The 25,699-nt window shown below is 39.5% G+C and overlaps 1 protein-coding gene across 7 annotated transcripts in view; it reads left to right on the top strand.

The window, feature by feature from the left end:
* Window positions 1-25,699, top strand: part of LOC124151005 (diacylglycerol kinase beta-like) — a 126,145-nt gene that overhangs the window by 20,650 nt on the left and 79,796 nt on the right. Inside the window, exon 1 of one of the 7 annotated variants that reach the window (XM_046523243.2) lies at window positions 1,361-1,502. The exons of 5 other annotated variants lie outside the window; for them this stretch is intronic. The gene's annotated coding sequence lies outside the window, so the exon portion shown is untranslated. Of the gene's footprint in view, window positions 1-1,360; window positions 1,507-25,699 lie in introns of those variants that run through there. One more of the 7 variants, XM_046523267.2, reaches the window with a different exon arrangement.

Below are 25,699 nucleotides of genomic sequence, written 5' to 3'. Positions count from 1 at the left end.
TGGGCCCGATCTGCTTATTGTAGTATATCAATATGCTTGAATACACCCGCACGTTACTAATGAACCAGAACAAATCAAGCTGATAAAATTCAATTTAATGCGAAAACAGCAGACCTTCTAAAGGTAAGTCTACTTTCAAAGTATAACGCAAATGTTCGTCCTCTTCGTTGTAATATTATATTGTTCGAGGGTATATTCTGTCACATTTTAGTTGTAAACACGACCGTATCTGATTTTCCCATATTATTTTCAATTTGTGCCGTTTGTTTTGGATGTTTGAAACAACAATGTATTCCTAACTATACCCACTTACTTAACGTTCCATTTGCTATATACCTTAAAACAACACAAGCCATGGTTGAACGCACCTGTAATCCTCCCTCTTTGATCTGCTAGATTGTATATCGGAATTACATATTATATTTTTGAAAGTTTGACTTTGAACAACAAAATTATGAAGGCCCTATTACATCAATGTGTTAAAAAGAATATAAATCTTATATGAATGGAATTGAAAATTCAGTCACAATCTTGAGGCAATCTATCATACTCAAAGCCAGGAGAGTGACTATTTTGCATATATACCCCATACATACACGTGTCATGTTGTCTCAGTGGTGAATAATGTGTGTGTAAATTGTTATGGATATTAAATAATGTAATGTTTCGACTTGTAACATTTAAATGCAATGCCATAGGCTTATAGAAAGAATACCGAGAGAGAAAAGAACTACTTATAGAAAACAGTATATCGCGTTTCCCGCTGTTTAAAAAGCGCATGTACACATTCAATTTTCATTTGGCTTGGAAACTAATTATGAAGGGCGTCTATCGCACTCCCTAATATAATGAACGTTTTGGTCAGCTATCTTTATATCAGATCTATGTCAGAAATAAAGATACACGATCACATTATTAAAAAACATATTTTCTATCCGAATGTCAAAATGTACGTTTGTTAGAAAATCGCGATTTGTAATCAATATTCTATCATAATAAACAGTGACATGGTCAGAGAATTATGTAGAGGTGTTGTGTATGAACTATGGTGTGTATATATCTGTTTTTACCATTACAAGACGTGCTAATTTCTCAGTCGGTATTGGCGTTTCTACTTAGGTGCGTATCGTTTTAATGGAATTATGATTTGCTTCACAATCTTCAACGCGCACTGTGTATTTACATAACCGATACGGCTGCAACCGTGAGTCGAATGGCTATGCAACGAAAATAGGTTACGCTAAGAAAACTCACGATCGTGCAGGATGTGTGCAAACATTGCGTGATGAAATAAGCCAAGTACAATTAAGTAATATATATGAAATTAATATCCGGTAAACATCCCTCGAACCGCCACCATTTGTAGAACAGACTATACCATGGTTGATTTTCGCGTGGGCGTAGAATCAGCGACAGAAGAGGAAGTGTACTCGAGCAGTGCGATCATGGCGATTGTCGAATAGGTCTCAGGATATAGACATATTAATTACTCTCCTTGACGAGTGAGTATGTTTGTTTTTTTCAACGTTATACAATGCAATTTCAAGAGGCGCATCGGCGGTGCGAAAATTGCGTTAGAATGTGCCATTATTTCGCAAATGTACATAACATATGTGTGCCGATGTTGTACTACAAGGCAGTTTGTTATGGCGAACGCCTTGAAATCTCGCGTGTGGTTTTGGGCGAAAACGTATGAAGATTGGCCGGAGTGGTGACAGGCCCTATCTTTGACCAGAAGCATATGTGTGTGTGTCTTTGTCGTTTTTCGACCTCTCGTGATCTAAGACTTTTCAGTAGTAGACATCAAACGAAAGCCGATGTGCTTGTCAGTGGAGTTCGCATCTCCGTGTTTTCCCTGATAACGGCGTATTTGAGATGCTAATAAATATCCATTGCTTTAGGATCGTGATTTATCATGTGGCGTTGAAATATTCATAAAACACTTGTCATAAACGTTTTAAACAATCATGCATCTCGCTAACTAGTGTGAGTCGATGCAGGGTGTGAATTAAATCTTATAGTCTATATCATATTTGCCTTTGTTGTCGATTGCAACAAGTGATTTCAGTAACAACTGGCCAAACTTCAGAACGATGCATAAAGTCAGACAATTTGATTCGAAAATACACGAGGTCATATGAGTGTAAATATATATATATATTTATATATCATTTATGTTGTAAATATATGTATATATAATTTATGCGAAAGCTTGACAAACTTAGTGTCTGCTGACTGATTAAACACTGAAATAAATATTAGAATTTGGTTAATAATTATGTTTGTATAATGTTATATAGGGTTTGACCAGTTTGACTTTCTAAGGTAACCAGTAGGACTGTACTGCGTGAAAAAATTGGTGGTACCACAGATATTTGAAGGAAAAGTACAAATATCACGTAAAGTTTCATGGGTTATAGCTAAAACGGCACCTCAGCAAAACGTCACCTGGCGAAAACGGCACCGATTGGCGAAAACGTCACCTCGCCTCAGGCGAAAACGGCTACTATTGCCTGGCGAAAACGGCACCCTATTTTTTTTTAACCTTGATAAAATAAATGATATTAAACTAACATGGTCGCTTGCAAACACCAATAATTGTGAAATGTTACAACTAGTTTACATTAGAATTTAGCCTCTACTCCAACTATATTCCAACTTAGCCTATACGCAACTCAAATTATTGTGAAAACATAACATGCCTTGAAGTAAAATAAGGTCATATCTAGATGTTGTCTATAAGAGAGGTTCTTTTAATAAACATGTCGGAGATAATTTGTGAAACATATTTTCCTCTTTCAGGACAGGGGTTCAGGATATTTGCTAAGATTTTATTATCAATTTAGCAGTTTTGTAAGTCTAGTCTTCTAAGAAGTATCTGTCTTTCATTCTGATAATTTGGACAGTACAAAAAGAACTCCTAGAATCTGCTTTGCTATTTTGATAGTGATCTCATTACCATGATTACATAGTTGTTTAGACCAGTTATGATACATTTCATGCGGGGGTCTTAGAAGACTGCAGCCCCATACCTCGGCTCCATATGATGCAATGGGTACAATTAAGACATTATACAAGCGAATGAGAATGTCTGCTGGGAGATGAGAAGTTGATTTCAGTGAACTTTTGATCTTATACCATGCTCGCAAGGCCTTTCCTCTCAGTGTATTGACAGCGGCCATAAAATATATATTGTATATATGTGAATGTATGTAATTATCTGTGAACAACTGGAAATAACATGTAAATACATCAAATAATATGTAACAAATAACATAAATCAGATATACTACTACATTGTACATAAATCGTTCTTATCATTATTAGAAATAGAGGTGCCGTTTTCGCCTGTCACATAGTAGCCGTTTCCGCCAAATGCGGTGCCGTTTTCGCCAGAGAAATCGGTGACGTTTTGCTGAGGTGACGTTTTAGCCTGCACCCAAGTTTCATACCGTAAATAAAAGTTATTTCTTAAAATTCGATCATTCTGTTTTGCAAACTGAGACATGGTCTTGAGTGTAGTACCCGGTTCTGTTCAAGTAGATACCATGTATTACTAAGAAGCAGAACAGTGTTATTTACCATTCTGTGTTACTCTGTATTGGTACATTGTCTTGTGTTGTGATGCTGTTTATGAATTCATGTCTTTGTTGTTTGTATGTTGTTTGACTTTGCAATCAGCAATATTCCAGCTGTATGACAGCAGTCTGAATACTCTAGTCTGGAGCGAACAATCCAGTGATTGACATCATGAACAATTGGGATACAAATGACACGCATCAACAAAGTCAGCATCTCTGACCACCCGATCTTCTTACGACAAGCATGGTTGCTGAAGATCAATTGTAACCCAGATCTTCACAGGTCGAATTCATATCTATCTCTATGTGTGTCTGTGTCTGTGTCTGTGTCTGTCTGTGTGTGTGTGTGTTTTCTAGGAAAGAATATTGTTATGATAGGTCCCCAGCAATCTATGCTTGCCGTAAGACTAAAATGGATCGAATGATGAAGCATGGTGACTTGCATGTGAGTAAGTTGATGCTATACGTCACATCAGCAATATTTCAGCAATATCGTGATGCATGTCATCATGTCCCAATTGCATAGGTTGATGTTCATGTCAGTCACTAGATTGTCAGGTCCAGACTCGATTATCTACAAACCGCATTCTTACAGCTGGTACATTGCCAAGTAGGGCATTATAAACAAACAAACTAATTCTTATTAGCAATTAGCTGTATATCCAATCTCTGAATACCACTTTTGTAATGCAACTGGGTAATGTAGTAATATTAGTTTCTGTTTGGATTCCCACCAGTCATTATTCACAGGATACTCAAAATTGACGAATGAGCACTATTGCATATTGATATGAAATCCCAAATGTGTTTCATGGGCTAAAAAGTTAAAATTTTATCATGTTCCTCTAAACCCATTTGATGAAATGAGTTTCCACTGAGTCATCAATAATTAATGAATATCATCTGATTTATCAATTTGAAGAAGCGGGGGATAATTAGCCTCTATAATGAAATGCCAATAATAGCAGCATATATATTTTAACATTGGAGGTACAAATATGGTTGTCATGGTAGTGACATTACGGACCAATGTAGTTTTCAGTGTATGTGTGGCACTGATGCTTCTGTCTTCTTAAAAAATATTGTCTCTGAATTTAAATATTAATGTTTGTGAATTTTGTATATGTCATTCATCGAGTTTGTTCTAATTGTAAGGTCAAGTTATTGTAGATGCAACATTAAGTCTAAACTCTTCCCTTGAGGATGCTGGGTTAAATTAATCCCCACTTATGCTTGTTTAGAGAGGAGACTTAATGGATCAGTGGTCAGTTGCGGTGACATTCGAAGGTGTGCCATCGTACTCCGATGACTTTGGATTGTTGCTCAAAATATCAATCACTCGATTGTCTGGTCCAGACTTGATTATGTACAGGCCATCATCAAATAGCTGGAGTATTGCCAGTGCAGTGTTAAACGACAAAACAAACTAACAAATCTTAATTCACTATCACATTTATACACACTGTGAGTTCTGCAGGCGTTAAAGAATGTCTGCTTGTATTATTTTGTGTTTGCTGTGCAACACAAACTGTCGTATTTCAGGAGTACTTTAACGATATATGTCATATGATATACCGGTATGCCAGGGTATTTCAGGAGTACTTTAACGATATATGTCATATGATATACCGGTATGCCGGGGTATTTCAGGAGTACTTTAACGATATATGTCATATGATATACCGGTATGCCGGGGTATTTCAGGAGTACTTTAACGATATATGTCATATGATATACCGGTATGCCGGGGTATTTCAGGAGTATTCTAACGATATATGTCATATGATATACCGGTATGCCAGGTTTATCTGGACCTGCTCAGAGGCCGATATTCAGCCCCAAGTCTGAAGCAATTGTCAGTAAATAGTCGCAAATTGGAACTAAAAATGTCCCATTTCATGTTACAAAGTATTAACATGATTAATATATAACTAATAACAAATTGTGTGTGTTGGAGAAGTAACCAGTATTTTTGCTTAAAACAGACCAATAAACATGATAAATAGAAAGAAGTTTTAATGCTTTGTTTGATATTTTTGCATTGAATGCAATCTCCAAATACCTTTGAATTTGAATTTATTCCCAATTTGTCTGCCAGGGGAGGGGCATTAGTTAAGAATCGTAGATAAGTTCCTGATATGTTATGTAATAATGTATGATATATACTCACCGACAAAAGAAACGCGGATACCATATATGTTGGTTAATATATGAAGAATTACACATATTCAAGAGATATTAGATTGGTTTGATGCACAAACGAAAATGCTGCTATTTTGTGTGAACCAATCCTCATGATTCCATTACATCTGACGCCATAGATCCATAACTTGATTTCTTTCATGCAGGATTAGCATGTAAATTTTGGAAATCACATGCAGCATATTGTGATAAAAATAAGGACATTCTGTGGTAACAGTTGACTGATTGTTAGTTTTGTCATTAATTGGTACAAGGGGCACGGGTGGCCCAGTCTTCTAAGGCGCAGCGATCCGCTGTGCAGAGTTGCGTACCTTGGGCACGCCAGAAACCTATTATTGTAGGTTCGAATCCCGGTTCGCCACGATTATGTTTCTAGGTTTGTCAGCACCATACCCGTGCTCGTGGGTTTCACCGAAGTGGTAAACGTCTGAGACCTGCATCACTTCGGGCTTTCCTCCCACATTAAGCTGACACACCACGATATTACTGGAATACTGTTAAAAGCAGCGTTAAACCCAAGTCACTCACTCATTAATTGGTACACACTGGAAACATCTCTTTTTAATGTACATACTTTTCTATGATTCTATGGGTGCCATTGTACAAAGCGATCTTAGTGCTAATGTGATCGTAACACCCAACCTTAACATAGACTTACGACAGTCGTAGTCCTGAGATTGTTTGTACAACAGCACCATGGTCGTGTTTTTTTGGCAGTGAGTATATGTTAGGTCAAACTATGGCCAATATGAAACTGTAAAAATATGTGCATAATATACCATACAATAACAAAACATGAAATAGTTCAATTATTATGACAGGTTATGTAGTCTTTTCGGCAAAGATGAATGAGAGTAACATCGTAATGGTCTTTAAACAATGACGTCACTGCATTGCAGCCTTGTTGCATGACAACTCTGTATTGTGTCAGTTAAATGTCACTGCACATTTCAAAACGTGGGAAATAGTAAACATGCATGTTTTAACATCACAAGCATCGATCTACAGAATTGGGATACAATGGCATGCATCAACCAAGTCAGTGAGTCTGACCACCCTATCAGACAAGCATGGGATGCTGAAGAGCAATTCTAACCAAGATCTTCACCGCGGCCCAGTTGTGATAGATAGATAGATAGATAGATATCAATACACACTCCACTGGAATTTTCTTTTAAGAAGAATGTGTTTGACATGTGAAGATTTCATTCTAGGGCGTGTCATGTTTGCCTTTAGTCCTAGTTTTCATATGCCACACTTTATACAATGTAAATGTTGATGGGGCGTTGAAGGGCACAGCCTGTCTCAGTTGATTGTATAATAACCACTCGTTAGATATGCCCATATGCAAAACGTGACATGTAGTATTTGTGTCACAAAGGGATACAATGATCACTGACAACGAGGAGCTATTTACTGGGAGATTTGAACCTATCTCTGACCCATTGTATACCGGTACTCTGAATGGCCCGATTGTGTTTGCGCTCAAGTTGGCTGTGGGCCTACATTGTAAACAGGCCCAAAATGAACACTACAATCTATGATAAGGCTGTATTTGTGAGATTCTAGGTACATACTTTGGCTGTTTCTTTTGATTGGTTGGTTGGTTTGTTGTTTAACACCGCACTCAGCAATATTCCAGCTATATGACGGCGGTCTGTAAATAATCGAGTCTGGACCAGACAATCCAGTAATTGACATCATGAGCATCGATCCATGCAATTGGGATCGATGACATGCGTCAACCAAGTCAGCGAGCCTGACCACCCGATCCCGTTAGTCGCCTTTTACGACAAGCATAGTCACCTTTTACGGCAAGCATGGGTTGCTGAAGACCTATTCTACCCCGGAATCTTCACGGGTCTGTTTCTTTTGAAGTATACACGGGGCGATGGATGGGGTAGCCGAGTGGTTAAAGCATTTGCTCGTCACACTGAAGACTCGGGTTTCGATTTCCCAAAATGTGTGAAGCCCATTTCTTGTGCCCCTGCTGTGATATTGCTGGAATATTACTAAACACGGCATAAAACCATACTCACTCACTCATAAGTATACACTCGGTTGCGACTGTCGGGAAAAATAGGTCTGCGGTATCCTTTGCTTGTTGAAGGAGTTGACTAAAGATTGAAGAGGTGCCCAGTTTCATTGTCAAGTGGGTAGCCTAGTGGTTAAAGCATTGATGCATGACATCGAAGGTCTGGGTTTGAATCCCCACATGGTGACCCCTGTAGGGCTGGGACGGGCAACTCAGGTACCCGGGTCGGGTGGGTACTGAGTAGGATTCGGATACCCACAGTACTACCCGGACCCGTGGTTAGTCACATGATAATATTGTTTAATGGCAAAAATTATCTAGAACTCTATGTTTACACTATAAGTGATAAATGTTCACATTTCTTTTTGACTTTGCACTCATTCTTTCTGACTTTATATGTTTGCATAATGATAAAACATCAGTCAACTTCAGTGTATGCATGACCAGATCGGTTTATACGTGTATCTAAATTTATTTTGACAGGAGTATGGTCAATCTATTCCCAATCGGACATGTTTTACCTATCTCTTGAGACCTACAGCGGGTACCCGGGTAGGGTCAGGTAATAGGGAGGTGGGTACCTTGGTTGTAAATTTGGACTCGTCCCAGTCCTAGTCCTCTGTCGTGATGTTGCTTGAATACACCAACACACCAACTTCTGTTGACTTATTGTTTGACTTATTGTTTGCAGCAAAATTATGCAAAATGGTGATGCAGCAATGAGCAGTAATCACTTGCTCGCTTGGTTTATGGTATCGTCCAGACCTGTGACAATCCGGGCAGAGTATAGGGCTTCAGCAACCCAAGATTGCCGTAGAGACGAACGGAATCAGGTGGTCAGGCTCGCTGACTTGGTTGATGCATGTCATCGTATCCCCATTGCGTAGATTGATGCTCATGATGTCAATCACTGGATTGTCTTGTCCAGATTTGAGTATTTACAGACTGCGGTCATATAGCTGGAATATTGCTGAGTGCGGCATTAGACAACAAACACATATGGTGTCGTCCAAACCCGATGGTGTAGATTGTTGCTGATGCTGTCACACTTTGTTTTATCCGGCCAAGACTTGACCCTGTTTACAGGGTGCTGGAATATAGCTGATTGTGCTCAACATGAACCACTCATGACATGTATATGCCTAGACATGTATGACTTTGTTGTTTAATGCCCCACTCAGCAATTTCCAGCTATATGCCCAGCGGTCTGTGAATAATCAAGTCTGGAGCAGACAATCCAGTGATTGGCATCATAAGCATCGATCTACGCTTTTGGGATACGACATGCATCAACCAAGTCTGCATAAAAACTTGACCACTCGATCCCTAAGTCATCTCCTACCACAAGCATGGGTTGCTAAAGACCAATTCATCCTTGATCTTCACGGGGATATAAATAACTTCATCTTCACAGGAGTGTTTATTAAGATGTTTTCATTTTTACGAAATACAAACAAATTGCAATGTTTTGCATTAACAAAATACTTACTTTGATCATCTTTTTGTTGCAGTCTTGTAACGTCTATTTATAAATATATTTTGCAAAAAAAAAGAAAAAACGTATTCCCAGGAATTGTTTGTTTCAATTTTGCCTTCTTCATAGTGACTTTATGGTCCAAACAATCTGTACAGCAGTAAACAGCTCAACATGATGTTAATTGCAAACTTGGTCAAGTGTTATACATAGATAGTATTATCAGCACCTTTCCCCTGTGATGGCTAAATGATTTCCAGAGGATACACCAAGCTTTTCATTAGTAAAGCCCTTGGCAGTGGCCTGGCTACAACCACTACTTGTCTTGCTCTGGGTGATGAGTGTACTAGATTGTCTATCTCAGGTTTATGTATTTTCTGATGAACTGATATCTACAGTTTTATGGTTTTATACTCTGTTGACTTTTCTCTGTAAAATCATGGGCGTACTCTGTCGGTGATAGTCGTGTTTCATGGTCATTGGGTGTTGTAGGTTGCGAGTGTCAGAGTTTGATATATAGAGGTTATCACGGGAATGTGTTTGATGATGGTAAATATCCTGTATTAGGAATACACATTGTATTTGGTGAGCCTTGGCAAGCTAAATGCATGGTGTTTGTTCCTAATACAGAATATGTGCCATCCCCAAATACACAAGCATTATTACCTCTATCATATAATGTCATTCTTCAATTCTGTGCTCTAAAAAAATCTCTTCCCATCACTCACAAACATTACCTAAACATTGCAAGTTTTCCTTGAATGTGCGCATTAATATATATTACATCAGAAGGTACTGACATGTCGTTTGGACAGCGACAACAGTCAATATAGTTGCAACTGAAACCTGATTCTTATACAGTAGTATAACTACGTATAGGCAAATCAACAGTTGCCCACACAAATTGTTTCTGCTTGCCTTTCACAGTTTCTCAGTCTGTCCACAAGAGTAACTGCCCTTTAGCAAAGGGAAGATACTCTAACCCTAGTCTATGAGACGTCATGTATGTATATAGTCTGCCTGTCCAGTCATAATGTTACAAAGTGCAGTCAGATGTACACACAGTGACAAAATGAGATGAGGTAACAATTCGAACATATTTCAGCCAAATCCAACTGTTTTAATTTCAGGATTTGTCCTAGCCACAGAGGTCGACACAGATATGGAAACTGCTCCCACTAGGCTAGTGCCCTCGCTAAATTATTTCGCAATTTATGGCTCCAAAGTTGCCAAAATTTGTAAAATATTTTAGCTACGTTAGACACTGATTTGATAGACTTGTTTTGATAATGATAACAATTATCCCAGTAGTTTCTCCAGATCCCTGATGGTTAATTCTGACATGATCGCCAAATGACAAGGTCGACGGAATGAAAGTAGTCCCTACTTGACCTTTGATATTTGCATCTCTATCCGCATATGACCCCAACAGATATCGTTTTATACGTTGGCTTTATCCTGCTGAGAAATCTACCCATTATATGATAAATATTGATATTCTTCTCCAAAAAATTGAATATACTATGGACCTGTTGGGATTCCGGGTTCGAATTGGTCCACAGGAACCTACGGTATGCTGGTCGAGATTGGTGGCTTGGTTTATTGTGTGTCATTGTTCCCTGAGGGAATGGATCGTTCCTCACAATATCAATCACTGGATTGTCTATACTTATTTATTTATTGACAGGCAGGATTAAGTAGGACTATTGCTAAGTGCGACGTTAAACAGCAAAAGACAAACCCTTTGTGATATAGGATAAATAAACAAGCAAATTAATACATGCCTGTGCTTGTGTGCACAGACAGAATCCACTATGTTAAGATGTGTTGTCAGATATTGCTTTACTGCATGTGTGTCATCGGCTAGGGTATTTACGATCTGACAGATTTATTAAACTCAAGATACATGGTATAGAATGTAGCTTACTTCTATATACTTTTATGTTAGTGTGCTTTGATTGAATTTCAGTACTTTACACTGATGAGAGGTTTGATTTGTAAATACTTTCTTTTGCACATACATTAAGTTTAATTCTGGATGTGACGAGATGCTCTTAGTTTCCTTCACCTTCTTGTACATCATGGTACATGTTGTAACTGGCATGATGCCATTAGTATGCTAATTTTGCTATGTTGTGAATTATTAATGAGTGCAACAGGACAAGAAACAGCTCATCTTCCCGAGGCAAGGGAGTTAACTGACTATAAAAGTCCAGTTCCCACCCTTGCCGAACAAGGCTGGAATTATGGAGTTATGTGTCGACTGGACTAATGAGTCGATGCATAGTCCAATCAAAATCGCATAATGAAATGGACGCCTGGTTCGTAAACTGCTGTGCAGATTTTAGTCGATTGCAGGATTTGCAAAGCATGTTAACTGCCAACTCGGCATCTACAGATATTTTCCAAATCTTTCCATGTTTTTAGGTTAGGTGCTCACTTGATTTGATGCGCTTTGCAAAGTAAGACCCATTTCATCATAACATAGATCTTGATTATCAATCAAATCGTCTTGACTGACACGTGGTCCAATTATGACAAGGAGTCATATGGAGTGTTATGGACTAACTTCTTAATTACTTTATTGGGGTCAAAACATTTTTGTCATTTTATTCCGTATCAAATTCAAATTTGTGTCATGTACACACCAAGGGCAGGTAACTGCAACAGTATTGCAGTGTGGCGATATGTATTTAATGACTTGTAAACAGTGACCTTATATTTGAAATCGAGTATCTTGAGTTTAAACCAGGCTTTGTGCATTTAAGTGTACATTTTCAAGAACCAATTTTGGGGCGGCGGGGTAGCCTAGTGGTTAAAGTGTTTGCTCAGCATGCCGAAGACCCAGGTTTGATTCCCCACATGGGTACATTGTGTGAAGCCCATTTCTGGTGTCCCCTGCCGTGACATTGCTGGAATACTGCTAAATCGGCGTAAAACCATACTCACTCACTCAAGAACCATTTCTCTTGTGGGGATACCAAAGTAATTGCTCCCCAATGACATTTCGGAATGAGTGTCATCGTACCACGACATTATGGATCATTGCTCACAATTATTCCTGGATTATGTGGACCTAAACAACAAATTAACAAGCAAAGAACAAAATACTCCACTTGAAAATATCTGAAGACAAGCCCAAATACACCTCCACCAAATATTGTACAGGAAATGGATATCACAATACCATGATATAGTCTTACACGTAAACATACTATATATGTTAATACTGAACTCCACAGGATTATTATGGCTGGAAATATTCAGACAATGCATCAAGATGTCGGGTCAATGGTGAAACTTTATATGAATGCGAGCATAAGATCCTGTCGGTAGTTAGTTAGCATGGATGATCATATTGTCCTTGCTACTGACCACATCCAGCTCGTCTTGTTCTTGAGCCAGGCTGTATGCAGCCAGCCCTGGCTACACTCGCCAGTGGTACCGGCGGAATATCACTTAGCCATATGATGCTGCCTGTTGCTCAACTTGATCAATATTTTGTATCTCTGCGGAGTTGGGGTGTGACCCTCACTCTGTGACAGTGCCCATTGGTTACGATACGGTAGCGAGGACTGAGAAGATTTCCTACTGCCAGAACATTAGTGTCTGTCAATATGTCGTGGATGGAGGCCGATGGAAGACTTGTATTATTGGATATCGGGGCCGTCTTAAAGGTATATTAGCGTATTTTTTTAAATATTTGTGTCGTTTTGGATGAGACTATTTTACATGGGAATCATTTTTGAGAATGTGTTGACATGGATGCTCATGCTTGAGTTAGTATGTCAGGGTAATATTTTAACATTGGTTTAAAGATTGACAGTATAGGTGTAAAGTGTGTGGACTAGGATGTGACCACGAACAAGATAATATATGTTTGTCTACATGGTGGTACCTCATGGAAATTGACCGCTCAAAAAGCCGCATAAATGAGGTCACCGGACTGGTTATCTTTTGCTGTCCAGCTTGTCTCACCATAAGAGGTGTTAAACCCATTCTAAGGGTCTTAGGCATGTAAGGTGGCTGGATCCCCGTGTAAATATGGCTTGGATCCCTTGGATTTCACCCTTTCTCAGTGCTACCCTACTCTAATTGGGCTCGGATCCCTTGGATCCCTTGGATCCCACCCTGTTCCCAGTGGGATCCCCTTTTCATTCGTGTCACATATCCCACTGGAATGGGGTGAGATCCCTCGGGATTTTGGGCAGAGATCCCATCTCATCCCAGTGACATTTTCACTTGGGTCGTATGGAGCAAAACTATACTCACTCCCTCTTTGAGATCCTCGAAATGTTCTGAAGAACTCAGTTAAACCTGTTATAACCAATCAATATTCGGTATAATTTCTTTTGAATTTTTTAATTTCGTCTAATATTGTTGAAAGTTTATCCTAAAATATTTGTAAAATATATGTGTAGTAAAATGTCCATCCCCGATCAATGCAAAGGATATAATTTATATGCATTTATTGGATCCAGGCTTTATATTTCTTTAAATTTTGAAAATCTCTTCTATCATTGTTGACAGTATATCGTTAAGTAAATGTGTGGTAAATTGCATTATTTCCCAGATCAATGTAAAGGATATTTTTTATACACCAGGCTTGCTGAGTTGTGGGCTGGTTGTATATATTGATACCCTCCATGCATATATGCCATATCGTCATGTTTGTCATGGGCTCCCGGAGGACTCAAATCCCCCAGCAACAGCATGATGAGTTGTAAGTAATTATTTATACTTGCAATGAACAGGAACCCTGACGATTGTGACAAGCCATTGATGGATAGAAATGCACATTGTTAGTTGATGACAGAGCGATATGCTGCCTCAGCCTCTCTGAAGGTTACGAAGGGAATGTTTTCTCAACAGAAATATACAATGTTGATTTCATTGTCAGGCCCAGACTAACATGAACGTTGTCATTAATACGCAGGGCTTTGTGATGGGTCTGTACGAATGTTTGACACAATTTGTCTGTTACATAAAGCATGATCGGTAAGCAAAATTATCATGTGTGTTATGTTGCAGTAACTAAATCTCCATGGGCAATAAGCTTGCCTGTTACCAATATTGACATTTCTGAGAGTAATAATTCAGTTCATGATAATTGGATCTGCATATGACATGAAGGAAAATGGATGCCATAGTGATAGGACTAGACTCACATCTAGAAATGAACATATTTTGCAGAAAAAAACCTTCTTAAATTATATTGATAAAACATAATATTAAAAACCCCAGAGACTTTCTTCATTTTCAGATACTGCAGTAATCTAGACTTGCCAAATATTATGGACTTGCATGGGCTGTATTGGATATACAGTAAAATACTTTTATAATGAACACGCTCATAACGAACTGACCATATAACGAACTTATTTTTTTAGTCCCGGCCATTTGTTGTATATATGCTGAAAAATACTTATAACGAACTATGGTTATTACGAACTAAAATTAGTGGTCCCTTTGAGTTTGTTATTATGACAACCCTAGTTTACTGTACTTGTGTTCTGTTTGACAGACTATGATCATTGATGATAGGACTGGTTCGGTCTAATATACCTGACTTAACATCATGGTATTAAAGGGGCGGTCAGGTAGCCCAGTGGTTAAAGCGTTCGCTCGTCACACCGAAGACCCAGGTTCGATTCCCGACATGGGTACAATAAGTGAAGCCCATTTCTCGTGTCCCCCGCCGTGATATTGCTGGAATATTGCTAAAAGCGGCGTAAAACCATACTCACTCACTCATGGTATTAAAATACCTTTGTATACTCAGTGTCCTTATTGAGGAGTCCTGTAGATAATAAGAAATTAAATGTCACATTTTCACCTTCCCAGGGTGCAGTTTTGTTGCTTGTGGAATGAACCACTGTATACTCACATTGACTTTTACTTGTCATGCATGACGCTGCATGGTCTAAACCACTGGTTGTGTTCAAGCGTGTGTTTTGGGTAGCTTTTTCCATCACCTTTGATCTTGCTCTTATCATTGTGTATGGTCTGGAAGGTAATTTAAGGTACCGACGTTTACTACAATATCTGAAAAACTATTGGACCTACTCCAGTCAAAGTTGGTATGAGATTATTAAACAGTCATATTACATATAACTGGATATTACATTTAAAGACAATCGTTGCATGAATAAAAAATCTGTCTATTTAGCTATCACTATATTTCATCAACAACCAGACCTGTTTGTCTCGGGTGGAACGAGCATTCATTGAAACAGCCATCTGCATAATGCTACCCCTGCGTCACAGAGACATATGACACAGTTGAACCAATCAACTCAACTCGAAAGGGTGCACAGGAATCATGCACGCACGAATACGGTGCTAGCTTTGGGCGTCTCAACGTGCGTGATTCCCGTGCACCCTTTCAAGTTGAGTAATAATATCCAGTTATGTATGACTGTTTAATAATCTCATACCAACTTTGACTGGAGTAGGTCCGATAGTTTTTCAGATATTGTAGTAAATGTCGGTACCTTAAATTACCTTCCAGACCTTATGGTAGTCGTCCACTTTTCCAGGTTAATAAGAGCATCCAATCAGTGTTTGTTTGTTTGTTTGTTTGTTTGTTTGTTTAACGCCACACTCAGCAATATTCCAGCTGTATGACCGTGGTCTTTGTTTGTTGGTTTCTTGTTTGACTCTGCACTCAGCAATATTCCAGCAATATGACAGAGGTCTGTAGATAATCGAGTCTGGACCAGACAATCCAGTGATTGACATCATGAGCATCGATCCATGCAATTGGGATCAATGACATGCATCAACCATGTCAGCGAGTCTGACCACCCGATCCTGTTACAGCAAGCATGGGTTGCTGAAAACCTATTCCAACCCGGGTCTACACGGGTATCCAATCAGTGTGATAAACAACAATAATTGTTTATTGCAATAAACGACATGTTGTTCAAGTGTTAATCACATTGTCAACATACTCAGACCTATTGAAGCTTGTTGGCATATGGTCATGTTTGACACCCTCCATACCTAGGTGACCCTTAATTAATGATGCTGAGGATATTATGAAAGTCTGTATTATTTCTGTAGTAATGACTACATATCCATAAAGTTTCAATTTGAAATTCTGCGCCGTTTATTAAACCACTCCTTATGATGATATTTTGTCATTTTCAATTTTTGTGAGAGTTGCACTTTAACATATTAAACATGTATTTATAGAAGTTTTAAAATGATAAACATTAAGATGTTTAATGTCATACATCCTGTTAAAAGCTAATGTCAGCATGGAGAAATGATAAATCTGATTTAATGGAATGGTTAACTGGTGGCCTGGCTTCCAATGACATTTGTTCAAATCAGGGATTTATCCCCAGCATCTAGTGATATGTCTGGGGGTGAGACACTATTTTCCCAGTGTCAAGATGGAGATATGGTGGAAGCGTTTGAATACACGCTGTACAGGATGAAGAATTTGGTGAGATAGTTCACCAAAAGTTCCATATACCAGGCAACATGAAATCCCATTTGTATGGAAACCCATATTACTGTTTCGAATTTGTTTTGTTTGTTTGTTGTTAATGCTGCACCCAACAATATCCCAGTTATTTGACAGCGGTCTGTGAATAATCTAGTCTGGAACACACAATCCAGTGATTGACATCATGAGCATCAATCCATGCAATTGGGATGCGATGGCATGCAATCAACAAGTTACCAAGTTACCACCCAATCCAATTTGTCACTTTTTATGACCATCTTAGGCTCTTGGCGATCTATTATTCTTACCCAGAATGCCCCTGGGTTTGGAATGTATACACATGAATATATTGTAAGTGATTCCATGACATTTGATTGGCTAACCAAGCAGTCTTTTTGTGGGTATTAAATATACTTTTACACCTGTGTGGACACACATTCTTTTAAATAATTCTGCTTAAAATTCGGGTGACATCTACATGATCTAATTTGTGTCTGTTTATGTCCTACACAAATGTGTGTCACATCTCCGGAAACTCGCAACAGCGATATATATGTCTAAGTAACAATTACTGAGGCGTGACGCCTTTTTTTTGAATTTTTTACCACAGTGAGTTCATGAATGTATGACGCAAATAAGTACAGGTACACAAGTTGAAAGGGTACTTGGTAATTACACAGAGCATAAATACTTTTGGATTTTTATCTTCTTGCATATTTGACGCAAACGGCTCAAAATTAATTGGGTAATGGTGAATTATTTTGCGTATTTTACGCAAATACGCAGCTTATCTGGATCTCAGCCATGACAACCCCTGCCAGAAGCTCCCTCTGTTAGGAGCTCAGGTTATGCGGATATGTCACCTCGTCATAGTTTGTATTTCGTGTTTCCCCCATACTCCCTCACTGCTCTCGCTGTAGTGGATACATGTAGGTAGCAGTACTGTTGTCACTGATCTCCGTAGTGGACCACTAATCACTAAGAATGTAGCATCTTTCTCATCCAGATGCTCCGTTGCTATGGTTATGTGGAAGTAGAGGAATTGCAATAACCCTAATGTTAGATACTGGAAGGAACCGGCATCATTGGGGGTTGCCCTCATTCAGTGTCCGTTAAGACCCACACAGAACACCCATTTCTAAGCTATTGTATGATGAGGGAGGGATATACTCCACCCAATGCAGGATTCTCCCAGGTTTAGTGGAAGGCAGTACAGATGGATTTTGTAGTACTTGAATAACAGCACTCGCTGACTGCTTTAAGTAATAAGAGGATGGGCACTTTAATCAGTGAATATAGCTGAATATATATCAACAATTATATTTCCAGTTAGAATATACATCTGAAAATGTTTTCAGTGAGCAGAGACTTTGTAGATTGATATTATTTTTCTGTGAATGAATTTGCTGTGAAACAAAATGGTAGACTTGCATTTAGTCCCAAAAATATAGTTATCATATTTAATGATTTATGTCTACAAAATATGAAAATGGAAAAATCCCAAAGGAGCCCAGAACAATGCTTAATTTCTGCATCTGAAGCAAATCTAGACTTGCTTAATCATTCTAGACTTGATTTGGATTTGTTTTTTATTTTATTCTCTTGGGTCTAGGAGACTAACAAAATGGTTTAAAGATTTTCAAAATATAAGTTTAGTGATGGTTGGGCTTATGAAATGTGATCATACATCAAGTAAGTATTAGACTTTTGGTTTTAGTTGTGTATGTGCAAGAGGAATGATTTTGGAACATTATCCAAGATAACGACAGATAAGCCTGGGCTAGTACTCTGTTCTGCAGTTGGACTACTTTCGGGTATAACATTACGATAATTATGTGTGGAGGATATTTTCAGATACCATTTTGTGAAGGCTGAGACGATCACTGGTGCTCCACGATATTAACCTCAGGGATGCGATACACCTCATACTTGTTTTTAATCATCTTCTCTACAGGGGATGCAACAAACTAATGCGGATGTTGACTCTGGGTCTAGGATATGAAGCTCATGGTACAGGGTTATTGTGTATAAAACCATCTCGAACTTGATGGCAGGTACTGGTGGCCTACTTGTCGAAGGCGACCCTTTAGCATGCCAGAAACTTACGATCGTGGGTTTAGATCTCGGTTTACCCTGATTCTATTTCTAGGTTTGTCAGCACCATACCCGTGTCCTTCACCAAAGTGGTAAATGTCTAAGACCTGCATCACTTAAAGCTTTCCTCCCACATCAAGCCGACTTGCTGTGATATAACTGGAATACTGTTCAAAGCAACGTTAAATCCAACTAATGTCACTCACATTTGAAAAAATGTGCAATATGAGCAGTTATTATTCTACTCTAAAAGACCTACTGTGTCATGTGTTATTGGGATGTCATTGTTTACCTTTTTACATTATTTCCTCTTGACTTTCATGCTTAATTGTAACTCTTTCGACTTGAACCTACTATTGCTTTACAAGGTATAGACAAACCAGTTTTTATTAAACATATTTGATTGTCCAAAAAGACAAAGGACCACTTATTGCTACCTCCCAACAAATCTGTCTGGTTGTGAATATTAATTGTTATATCATAAACGATGGAGATTCAGAGACAAGCCGTTTAACCATAACTACCACCTATTTGTCATTATGAAGTTTCCATGACATTAAAAAGGCAGTTAAGGTGATTTAAAGATGAGGTTACAATTCACGAATTAGTCAGTTTCAATTCAAATCAGGTGAGGCACCTGTAGCATTTGTGAGATTCCAACCTCGATTGTCCAGTGTATGCTATCTCCATTACGTTAATGTATACATACCCTGGACCCATTCATCACGGTAGTTTCATTGGAGAAGTGACGTCAACATCTTCATCTCTGTTATCACTAAGGTAGCACAGAATTCCTGGCATCACCATCCAATCAAATGCCTCTTCTGAAGACACAGTGCAAGGAAAGTCTTTATGCTACAGGGTGTTCAGGTTGTATTTGAGATTCCACAAACAAGTCGAGTCAAGTTCCTGGGATATTGTCACTTGTTTTAATCCTGAAAACAGTGGAATTTGATTGGATGCCTAAGGTTAGCATCATGTCATTACAACCGAACTCTACCCGTGAAGATCCGGGGTAGAATAGGTTTTCTGCAACCCATGCTTCCTGTAAAAAGGGACTATGCTTGTCATAAGAGGCGACTAATGGGATCCGTTGGTCAGGCTCTCTGACTTGGCTGATGCATGTCATTGATCCCAGTTGCGTGGATTGATGCTCATGTTGTCAATCTCTGGACTGTCTGGTCCAGGCTCGATTACTTACAGACCGCTGTCATATAGCTGGAATATTGCTGAGTGCGGCGTTAAACAACAAACAAACAAACAAAACAGCCAAACTCAAGACAAAGGTATTGCGGTGAAATGGTGCAGGGTATATGGCATAATATGATTTGATGTATTGTCATGGTAATCGACTTGAGAAGCAAGGATGGGGGATTCAGAATGGGTAAGTACATGTATGTTCAACGTGCATACGTTGAAGCTTTACCGTGTGACCATAACTTTATAGGATGTTTAAGTTTGCTTAATTTTTTCCCTGAAGATTTTTTTAATCAGACTTTAACATAGTGACGTCCCATTTTGTTCAAACAGCGATAGAAACCAAAATTTTTAGTCCACCAGTCTGTATGATAACATATAGCAAAACCCATAAAAAAGACTTATTTCAACCAGTCGTTATGATACCGTAACTATTGGGCATTCATAAGGACTATAGGACAAGTGGCAAGTACTATCACTCACAAGAGGTTCAACACTTATTTCCACAAGGCTGCCACATCAGCCATATTAAAAAACCCCGTCATTGCCATTACTTGGCCATTTTCACATGTTTATGTTGATTTTATTAAGGACTATAGGACAAGTGGCAAGTACTATCACTCACAAGAGGTTCATCACTTATTTCCACAAGGCTGCCACATCAGCCATATTAAAAAAAAACTGTCATTGCCATTACTTGGCCAGTTTCTCACGTTTAGGTTGATTTTATTTCAAGTTTATTTAAGCACAACAAAACTTTAGAGGACACATTTGAAAATGTAAGCATGGTTTGGAGAATTACCTAAGTTAAATTGACCTTTTTGAAATGGGGTGGACCGCCTCCGTGGTCTAATGGTAGAGCGTCCGCCCGGAGAGCGGAAGGTCCAGGGTTCAATCCCCAGCCGCGTCATAACAAAAGACGTTAAAAGATGGTACTTGTTGTTACCCTGTCTGGTGCTCGGCACTAAGGGGCTAAAACAAGGACTGGTCGGCTCGGAGTCAGTATCCTGTGTCTGAGTGGGGTATTCATGTTAAACTGCGGCATGGTATCTCAGTGAGCTAGCAATATAAATCAGCATAAGTCCGGACAGCCACACACACATACACGCGCATGCACGTCGCTATATAAGTGCGATAATCTTGGACGCGACGTTAAACCCCATTTCACCTCACCTCACCTATTTGAAATTGGGCATAGGGCGTGTACAAGTACAAGTACAGATGCTTCTAAACAGTCATTGAGTCGAGTCCTTGTTACCTTGAGAAGAGATAATTTAACAATAGGGTATTGTGGTGGTGTCTTTTTATGTTGTGCTTCCTTTAACCCTTTTACAGTAAGGTTCACTGGAACACTTAACGACTTTGTCAAAAAAGAAAGAACATTAGCTTTATGTGGTTAAATCTTTCAGGAGTTGCCTTTACATAAATATTTTTATTGGCTTGTCATGCTTATTAAAGATGAGGTATGTATGAGAGGGACATGTTTTTCATGTTTACAAGTTCAGGGGTTAATTGGAGCAGTGTCAAATTTAGATTAAGATGGTGTCGTGTTTGACAATGTGTTGTGCAAGGTTAAATTTCTATATTGGGAGTCGAAGCCATCACGAAAAGTAGAATTGGATAATGGGTAATTGTTTGATAAAGTAGTGTTTCAAATTTGGAGAAAGGTTATTTTATCAGTCATGCAGAGTTTGAAGCTGGGTTTGATAATGATTTATTTGTTTGTGTGTTTGTTTGTTGCTTAATGCCCGTTCAGCAATGTTCTAGCTATATGACAGCAGCATTTGATTATGAAGGGGAAAAACTGAAATATGTTAATTGTTTATGGTATTTGGTTTGTTTGCTCCAATATGAAAGGTATTCATTCTTTTGTTGTAGTATATCCATTATAGACATTATAGATACCTGGGAAGATCCGGGGTAGAATAGGTCTTCAGTAACCCATGCTTGCCGTAAAAGGCGACAATGCTTGTCATAATAGGCGACCATGCTTGTCGTAAGAGGCGACTAACGGGATCGGGTGGTCAGGCTCGCTGACTTGGTTGAAGCATGTTATCGATCCCAATTGTGTGAATCGATGCTCATGATATCAATCACTGAATTGTCTGGCCCAGACTCGATTATTTACAGACCGCCGTCTTATAGCTAGAATATAGCTGGGTACAGCATAAAACAACAAACCAACCAAAATAGACACGTTTTTATGTATGCATAATTATGTCCTAGAAATCTTTGAATGTTTTGAATTTTTAAATGATTCATGTCTCGTAATGTGATAACTGAAAATGGTCTTTGTTTCGTTTACGAAATATATTTCAATGTTATTTTGTTATGCCATGTGTATACAAGCCCATATCTTGGAACAGTCTTGTCCAGTTTATCATTTTTACTAGTCAGTGTTGTAAATTAAGGCGGTCCTGAGTTCCTAAGGTTTGCATTTGTGTTATTGAAGTAGTGTGTAGTGTAGTAAAGGAACCCCCTAAAGTTCAGCTGTAAACATTAGGGATATGGCAAGGAAGGGATACTTCCAGGTTTAATTTTGAAAACATGATTTGCAATAGCTGATACCTGTCTTATGCATCTATCCTGTGTTAGGGGCATTAAGGCAGCCTTGTGGTTAATGTTCTCATCCAGGCTTAGATTCCCAATAATGTGGTCAGAATAGGACTCCTGAGAGTACCCCTTGGTGGTCTCTCTCTGGCGTTTCCTTGTCTTAATAGGACCCCAGTACCCCTTTCGTGTCTTCCTGTGGGGATTCCTGGTCATAACCGGACCCAATTACCTCTTGGTGGTGTCACTGTGGATATTCCTGGTCAGAATAGTCCCCCAGTACCCACTGGTGGTCCATCTGTGGGGATTCCAGGTCAGAATAGTACTCCAGTACCCACTGGTGGTCCATCTGTGAGGATTCCAGGTCAGAATAGTCCTTCAGTACCCACTGGTGGTCCATCTGTGGGGATTCCAGGTCAGAATAGTCCTCCAGTACCCACTGGTGGTCCATCTGTGGGGATTCCAGGTCAGAATAGTCCCCCAGTACCCACTGGTGGTCCATCTGTGAGGATTCCAGGTCAGAATAGTCCCCCAGTACCCACTGGTGGTCCATCTGTGGGGATTCCAGGTCAGAATAGTCCCCCAGTACCCACTGGTGGTCCATATGTGGGGATTCCAGGTCAGAATAGTCCCCCAGTACCCACTGGTGGTCCATCTGTGAGGATTCCAGGTCAGAATAGTCCTCCAGTACCCACTGGTGGTCCATCTGTGAGGATTCCAGGTCAGAATAGTCCTCCAGTACCCACTGGTGGTCCATCTGTGAGGATTCCTGGTCAGAATAGTCCTCCAGTACCCACTGGTGGTCCATCTGTGAGGATTCCAGGTCAGAATAGTCCTCCAGTAGCCACTGGTGTTCCATCTGTGGGGATTCCAGGTCAGAATAGTCCTCCAGTACCAACTGGTGGTCCATCTGTGGGGATTCCAGGTCAGAATAGTCCTCCAGTACCCACTGGTGGTCCATCTGTGGGGATTCCAGGTCAGAATAGTCCTCCAGTACCCACTGGTGGTCCATCTGTGGGGATTCCAGGTCAGAATAGTCCTCCAGTACCCACTGGTGGTGTCACTGTGGGGATTCCAGGTCAGAATAGTCCTCCAGTACCCACTGGTGGTCCATCTGTGAGGATTCCAGGTCAGAATAGTCCTCCAGTACCCACTGGTGGTCCATCTGTGAGGATTCCAGGTCAGAATCGTCCTCCAGTACCCACTGGTGGTCCATCTGTGGGGATTCCAGGTCAGAATAGTCCTCCAGTACCCACTGGTGGTCCATCTGTGGGGATTCCAGGTCAGAACAGATGCCCAGTACACCTTCCATGTCTCCCTTGGAAATTTCAGGACAGGTCTCATGTACCCCATAATTGTCTCCCTTGGAGATGTCAGGAAGGTACCCTTTACCCACTGCTGGTCTCTCCATGGGGATGGCTTGCCAGAATGGTCCCTGGTGAGTTCCCATGCTGTTCCCTGGTCAGTCCCATGCTGTCCCCTGGTGAGTGTCCGTGCTGTCTCCCTGTGGGAGTCATGGATCAAAAGTTTTCCCTGTGCAGGGACTCTGTTTGGGCTGTCCTCAGAGCCAAGAAAACAGGTCAAGTTGAAATCAGTGGTTGCCTAAAACAAAGATCACTCACTTTCTGTTTAAAGAAAACAATTGCAATGTTCACAAACTATATTTATTTATCCCACTTGTGGAGTGGTGAAAGGAGTAAGATAGAATCATGCTATTAAAGCCTGGCCTGTGAACCGAGTGACAAATGTCTGCTATAAAGAGATTAGTAAAGTCCTAAAGACGACATGTTTATTTTGTTTATTACGGTATGTGTTTCAGCTGTCTGCTGGTATAAGTGTGTGTTCACTGTGCAACTCAGACCGTTGTTTATCTGTAGTCACACAAGTTTAGAGTCAGTCTGGTGCTAAACAAAGTGATGCAGGCAAAATCATAGACTATAAATCAAATTATTAAATTAGGGTATTATTTTTCAAACATCATGTGAATTAATTGCCATTTTATGACAGGTTGACATACTTCCGGCAAAAGTGAATGAGCTCTGCGCTTTAATTAAACTATAAAGTCACTGCATTGTAACCTTGTTTCTGATGTCTGTATGACATCATCTTTGAAATATCAACCCAAGGTCGGTGTACTGGTGTAGGCTAGTTACAAGGTCAGTTACAAGGTCAGTCCAGCTCAAACATATCTAGTGCATAATAATGTAGGATCATCATCGCAGGTCATCTTGGTCCCTGGAGGAACAGTGTGAAAGCGTTTCTCAAGGTCATCATGGCCATTGTAGGAATATAGTGAAAACATTTAACAAAGAGTCACCTTAGTCGCTGTGGGAAAATAGTAAACACATACCCCAAAATTGTCATCTGTGTTGTTGTAGGAATATAGTGAAAACTTTCCCTACAAGTATCTTGGTTGTTGTAGGAATATAGTGAAAACTTTCCCTACGAGGTCATCTTGGTTGTTGTAGGAATATAGTGAAAACATTTAACAAAGAGTCACCTTAGTTGCTGTGGGAAAATAGTAAACACATACCCCAAAATTGTCATCTGTGTTGTAGGAATATAGTGAAAACTTTCCCTACGAGGTCATCTTGGTTGTTGTAGGAATATAGTGAAAACTTTCCCTACGAGGTCATCTTGGTTGTTGTAGGAATATAGTGAAAACTTTCCCTACAAGGTCATCTTGGTCATTGTAGGAATATAGTGAAAACTTTCCCTACGAGGTCATCTTGGTCGTTGTAGGAATATAGTGAAAACTTTCCCTACGAGGTCATCTTGGTCGTTGTAGGAATATACATGATATACTGGTCGTGTAAACAATTTTTCAAGGTCATTTTGAATATAATGAAAACATTTATATTTTCCTGTTCCTGACAGCCTGTACATTCCCATGTGCTCCAAAGAATAATTAAAGCCTTACGGGTGTTTGGATATCTGACATAACAGACACGCATGAACGACTATGCTTCATTAAAACAACACTGCAAGCACGATCGTTAGAATGGTATTTTTTCTATTGACAGCTATTGTTGGCCTTGCTATGCTCCTGCAACAGATGGCCATTTTCATGTGTGTAGTTGGAGGGAAAAGACCTTCGGTGCTTGACATGC

The sequence above is a fragment of the Haliotis rufescens genome, unplaced genomic scaffold (assembly GCF_023055435.1).
Source record: "Haliotis rufescens isolate VD_foot unplaced genomic scaffold, xgHalRufe1.0.p SCAF_4, whole genome shotgun sequence".
In the NCBI taxonomy this organism is placed as follows: Eukaryota; Metazoa; Mollusca; class Gastropoda; order Lepetellida; family Haliotidae; genus Haliotis; species Haliotis rufescens.
The sequence above is the reverse complement of the archived record's forward strand: the minus strand, read 5'-3'. Positions and strand labels throughout refer to the sequence as shown.